This window comes from Sminthopsis crassicaudata, chromosome 1 (genome assembly GCF_048593235.1).
Source record: "Sminthopsis crassicaudata isolate SCR6 chromosome 1, ASM4859323v1, whole genome shotgun sequence".
NCBI lineage: Eukaryota > Metazoa > Chordata > Mammalia > Dasyuromorphia > Dasyuridae > Sminthopsis > Sminthopsis crassicaudata.
This window is the reverse complement of record NC_133617.1, coordinates 599,840,496-599,847,325: the sequence shown is the minus strand read 5'-3', so window position 1 is coordinate 599,847,325 and position 6,830 is coordinate 599,840,496.

The following is a 6,830-nucleotide window of genomic DNA, read 5'->3' as shown; positions in this document are numbered from 1 at the left end:
ATACAATATATGTTAAATGAAATCATATATATCATGTGTAAATATTACATGTGAAATCATATTTTATGTGCATATGTATTCTTTTTCAGACTGGACATGTTATTCAGTAAAATAGAGTCCCTAGTGAGGAACGCCTTTTATCAGCACTTATTCTACACTTTGTTGTCTTAGAAAACAGGCTAGAACAGTGAAAGATTTAAAAAAAAAAAAAAAAAAAAAAAGCTTTCTCAGGATCACAAGGAAAATGACAGAAGTAGAAATTCCTACCACCAAAATTTGTTTTCAATCTAGCATGTCTCCTTGAAGCTATTATTAGCAGACTACATATTAACCCCCATTAGAACTAAAAAAACTTCCCTGGTTTAGGGACAGTATAGGACTAATTAAATGCTCACGTGATTTGCTCTTCTCCAAATCCAGATATACCATATTATAAATAAGTTAACGTCCCCATCATGGATGAGGTGCACTCCACTTTTCCAATGATTATTTTGTACTCTAGGTAAGTAAGATCCATCAGCAATTTCTTTGCCAGCATATTCTAAGAATGAGTTGGAGCCTGGATTGGGAAGGTGAAGAGATATAAAATCATAAGATTTCAGCACCACACTTAATTTCTTTCTCTTAAATATCAGTGTTAGTAAGAAAAGGCAAATGATGATTGTTCGTGAGATCTGGATTGAAATCTCCCAGCTACATACTTATTTTTGTTTTTAAACCTTGCTGTCAAAACAGCAGCCTAGAATTTCCACTTTTTGCAAAAGGAAGAGGTTTGTAAAGTCTTGCCAGCTAGTTCCTGGACACTGCCTCCAGGCTGACCCCATAAAAAACGATCAACACTTTGTCATAATGAATTACCAAACTAGAAAATAAAGGAGACACTCATTTGTTGCTTCTTCATTTTTTCTTTTCTTTTCTTTTCTTTTTTTTATTTTTAACAGTGACATATCAGGAAGGAAAAGGAAGAATATTTGAAATAATTACCTGAAGGAAATCAAAAGAAAATAAATATACCACCAATTTGAATGAGTTCACTTGATTCTTCTTTGAAAGCTGGAACATGGGAGGATGGCGGCTGGCTATGATGATATTGCTTTCTCAGATTCTCTAGATTCAGCCAAGATAGTTTAGATCTGAGTTTAAGTATAACTTGGACAATCGAAATCTCTTAAAGCTTCAAAGATTGCTTATAACCCTTCAGTCTTTGACTCTCTTGCTAAATAAGAATTAGACAATAAGATGGAATAGAAAAGAAACTGATGGATTTAGACTCAAAGACTTGAGTTCAAATTTTGTGATTTGTAGGCAATTTGTAGATTTTGTAATTCTTCTAGCCTCAGTTTACTCACCTATAGAATGGAAATAATAATAGCATTTACCTTACAGGGCTTGGTGAGGAACAAATAAGAATATATGTAAAGTGCTTTTTGCAAACCTTGAAGCACTATTTAAATGCTAGTTGTTATTGCTGTTTTTATTATCCAATCCTATCTTTGCAAAGTCTCTTCACCCACCCATGCCACTTAACTAAATCATAATGTCCTAGATTTTAAAAAAAATTAGAGGCACACTAATATTTCAGAATAAGAATCAACAATATATAAGAATTTGTGATACAAACTAAGCCTACAAAACAATAAGGAAGGAATTGATCTTTCAATCAAACCTATCTGAAAAATTGAGTAGTAATATGGGAAAATAATAAATTAATATAAGTAAGTTATGACTCAGACCTGAACAATAAAATATTTCAAAAAGATAGATCATCAAAATATATTTCAAAAACATAAAAATATCAGAAGGTAATGGAATGTGTGTCTATTGCAACTTTTCTAAGAAGATTTTATATAAAGCCTGCTTTGTGTCAAGTATTGTGTTTTACAAATATTATCTTATTTAATCCTCACAATTACCTTGGGAAATAAGTATTATTGTTATAATCCCCATTATACTGAAGTAAACAGAGGGATTTCCAGGGATCACACAGTTCATAAATATTTGAGACTGAATTTGAATGCAGTCTAGGTCTAGCAGTCTAGTCTTGCCGCTTGGCTGCGAGTTTTCAAAGGAGATAGGGAAGAAGTAAAATATGACTTTCTATTCCCCTCCTATCATTGGCCAAGAGATGACAGTATGAATTTTGAAAAGTCTGAAAAGTTAGAATTCCAAGAAGAATCAATAGCAGAATTCTCAGAGCATCAGGGCTGATATTCTGACTGTATGTGGGTCTTTGGGATCAATCAAGAACAAATGATACTAAAGAAAAATAATTTCAGGATTCCACAAGGGCATTAACCCTCAAAGCCTAGCAAAGAACTATAGCTAGGGGGCCCTTCATGAGGAATCTATAAAGGTATTACTCCTACCATTTGTTGGTGATATTGTTTTGTCAGTCATGTATATGTTAAACTTGTTTAGACTCTGAAGTCCTTTGCAAATTAGAGAATTAATAGAAATAACATATCCATCTTACAAATTGTAAGCCTGTAGCTTTTCAAGCCCCTCCTTTGGACCCTTCAGAAGGTTCAGTAATATCCATTCTCCCAGTTCTAATAATTCTGGAAATACAAAAGGAGAAGTGAAATCTCTCTCCCCCCATCCTTTTTTTTTTTTTTAACTAAAAAAAAATCATGAATCAATATCTGGAAGGGTATTTTTTTTAACAAATGTTAATTTTTAGTCCTTGGGGCAAAACTGACAATAGCATAATGAAATAGACAGTTCTAGACAAGCCAAAACTTCATGACCCAAGAAACTGGGACAAGTGGAAATTTAATTAATTTATTTAAATTGTAAGTGAGATTTCACTTTCCTTCCTAGAGTGGAAATATGATTATTACAAAATATATAACCAACAATGAGGGTATTGAGATGTGTTTAATGTTCATCAGTTGAGTAAGTATCTTAATAGCTGGCAGCTAGAATTCCAAATAAAATTACCAAGTAGGCCTCAAGTGTATCTTCTTCAGTTTCTTGGCTAGCGTCACAGTTAGGATGTTTTTCTCTCTCCACTATTTTCCTCCTGCTTTATATTGCAATGCCTTTATCCCAAGATTATCTTCCTTGAACTACATACAACCTTTTAATTGAGATGGTTTCCAACTTTTTTTTGCTAACTTTAAAATTTTTTCTCAATTGAAAAAACAAAAAAAAACAAACCTAAAACTAAAAGCTGTTAAAAAAAAATAAAACCAAAACCAAAACATGCTTTTATCCTCTCAGTCTTGTATCTACTTTTGCAAGTTACTAATCTTATAAATTCATCACAATGGGGCCATAATAGGAGTCAGAGACTGGCTGGAAGGCTAGCCTGAGCCTTCCATATATTATCCATGTTCCCTAGGCAAGACATTGAATTTCTCATTTCCTCAGACAACTTTCTAAGAATGCGAGCTACATACAGGTTGCTGATCCTCATTGGTAGACAGAGGTTTCCACCTCTGCAAACTCCCCCTCCCCACCTCCACAAATACACTCTTTTATGTAATGACTACACATGCTCACAAAGCACATTATTTACATATAAATCCATACTTGATCTTCAAAACATATCTTCAAGCCTGCAAAACAGAGAAAATGTGCATTTTAAAATACCTACTATTATGTGCCAGGCATCTGTTAAGCACTTTATAAATATATCGTTTAATTTTCACAAAAATCTTAGTAAATAATGGCTAATATTTATGCTAAGCACTTCACCATATTATCTCATTTAATCACAACAACCTAAATTATAATATTAGCTAACTTATATTTATATCACTTACTCATACCATGCTAAGAACTTTACAATTATTATCTCAGTTTAACCTTACAATAACCCTAGAAGGTATTAGTGATTATATCTCCATTTTTATCAGTTGAGGAAACTAAGGCAGACAAAGGGTGATATCCCTAGGATCACATAGCTAATAAGTATCCGAGGCTGGTTTTGAACTCATTTTATATTTTCTCCTCCTCCTCCTCCTTCTTCTTCTTCTTCTTTCTTCTTCTTCTTCTTCTTCTTCTTCTTCCTTCTTCTTCTTCTTCTTCTTCTTCTTCTTCTTCTTCTTCTTCTTCTTCTTCTTCTTCTTCTTCTTCTTCTTCTTCTTCTTCTTCTTCTTCTTCTTCTTCTTCTTCTTCTTCTTCTTCTTCTTCTTCTTCTTCTTCTTCTTCTTCTTTCTTCTTCTTCTTCTTCCTTCTTCTTCTTCTCTCTCTCTTCTCTCTCTCCTCTCTCTCTCTCTCTCTCTCTCTCTCTCTCTCTCTCTCTCTCTCTCTCTCTCTCTCTCTCTCTCTCTCTCTCTCTCTCTCTCTCTCTCATCTCTCTCTCTCTCTCTCTCTCTCTCTCTCTCTCTCTCTCTCTCTCTCTCTCTCTCTCTCTCTCTCTCTCTCTCTCTCTCTCTCTCTCTCTCTCTCTCTCTCTCCCTCCTTCCCTCCCTCCCTCCTAACAGAAGAAACTGTATGTTTCACATCAGAGTAATGATCTGACTTTCTTGAGTTCGCAAAACTATTGATAAAGTCACAATGTGAGCATAAGTTCCATGTCTGATCCTTGTCCACATACTGCCTGGCCTATTAGGCCTGCCCACATGTGCATTTCAGCATGGGTCTTGAGGAGAATTAAATTAAAGCAACAAATTTAATGGTAAAAATTAAAAACAGGTTTCAGGTTGATGAGGGAGCTCTTTGAGGCAAGTTCCCCTTATAGCTAGTAAAGATGGAATTTAATTCCAGCCAGATGTTCCTGATTCAAGTCTAGCACCTTATTCATTGTGACACACTGCCCCTCATTTTTTAAAAGAATTCTAGGAGGAGGAAAAAATAAAAAGTATTCAAAGCCAAGAAATAACCCATTGTTAGTTTTGCATTAAGACATTAATGAAGATTTTCATATAAGAACCCTTAATCATGAACACATGGGTGACCTTTGGCTCAGGGAATTCTCAAGGTTTCTGGATTCTAGGCCCAAATCCAAACGTAGAGGTCTTGTGCTCAAGAGAATCAATCCTTCTTTTTGATTCCTGCCTTTACCTTTTCCTTTGAAATCTAGGGAAATTTCCTGAATTCAATTTAGGTGTAATGTGGTTCTAGGTCTCCCCAAATGTAACAGATTCCCTCAGTCTCATAATAACTTTTATCACACAATGTGAGTAAAACAAGTATGTGATAGCCTTTTTTCCCCTGATATGATGCAAAGTGCTCCCAGCTGTCCATGAATAACTACAGAGAAGACCAAAGATTCAAATAGCTTTTTGGAATAACTGACTATCCTACATAGAGGTAAGGATATTTTGTAGGACTATTGAACAAATACTCACTTCATACTTGTACCATTTAAGTAATTTATAGCAATGTCATAAAACATTGGAAAGTCCCATATTTCTTGGCCCCTTAATGATAATGGTTCTTCTTTATTTTCTCAATAGTATTTTATTTTTCTAAATACATGAAAAGATTGTTTTCAACATTCATTTGTTAGATTTTGTATTCCAAATGTTTTCTCCCTCTTCCCTTACATCCCCTCTCACTAAGAAATAAGAAATATAAAGCTTTTTAGTTCCTTGAAGAGAGATGTCATTTTTTGCCTTTCTTTAGATCCACAGCTTTTAGCAATAGCCTTGAATATATGCATATAATAAATGCTTGCTGAATGACTGACTAACTTCTCATGCAAGCCAGTCTTCTATATAGGACTCTTTTCTCCTCTAAAAATCATGCTATTTAGAAATCTCCTTCTGGGAGGGTTAAAGCTGACCTCTGACCTGTGGAATTTTGGAACACAAGGTTACTTACCAGCTAACCCCTAAGGCTGAAAACATCACTCTCAGGCTTTCTCTTCTTTGACTTGTGCTCAGAAAAAGAAACAAAAATCACAAGAGAATTATTTCAGAATCGGAAGTTCTGGAATTCCTCTTTCAGGTTTGTCTCTACAAACATAATGGGTCATTGACCATGTGCTTCTCCTTCTGGCTGACATGTTTTGGGAGGAGTAGGAAGGGGAATGAAGTAGGAAGGAGAAATCCCCTCCTTTGCCTTATTGAACTTTGGTCTAAAAATGCAAGGAAAAGAGCAAAAAAAAATTGTTTAAGAATTAAAGGGTCATGTATGTAGCATGCTGTCATATACCACAAAGAATCATTTCCTCCAACAAGAGATTATTCTTCATCATCTACCAACCATCAAGAAGCAGCCCCAGTCACTAAAAGCTAGAAGCACTCCCTGTGTCTTCTCAGGAAGGGTCCAGAGCAAATGTGCCACCTCTGTAGGAGGCATCCCTTCTGACAAATTACAGTCCCCTGTAATCTCATCAAGCTGATTAGATGGAGAACTCATCAATTGACTAAGTCCCCCCTTAATTTACACAAGTTTTTTTCTTCCACTTTTTTTTTGACTCAAAGTCATGAAATGGTCTCAGTGGTTAAGCATGAGATTAGCTGGAACAACTTAATTATATCTCCTCTAAATCCATCAGAATAGCATTGGTAGTAACAGCATTGTTCTAACCTGAACTGACTAAAGTTTTATTTAAAAATATTCTAATAGTTCTCTATGGGGGCAGCTAGGTGGTGCAATGGATAGAGCACCAATCCTGAAGTCAGGAGGATCTGAGTTCAAATTTTACTTCAGACACTTATTAGCTGTGTGACCCTGGGCAAGTTACGGTTAAGTAATAATAAATATTAATAATAAAATAAATAAATAAAGTAATAAATAATAATAATAAAATAAATAAATAATAAAATAATATATATGTTCTCTCAACAGGAAAAAATTATTTGCACAATCATTTTTTATTTTTTTCAAAATAACATGTGACATGCAAAATTGTAGCATATTGTGCTCGTGATCAA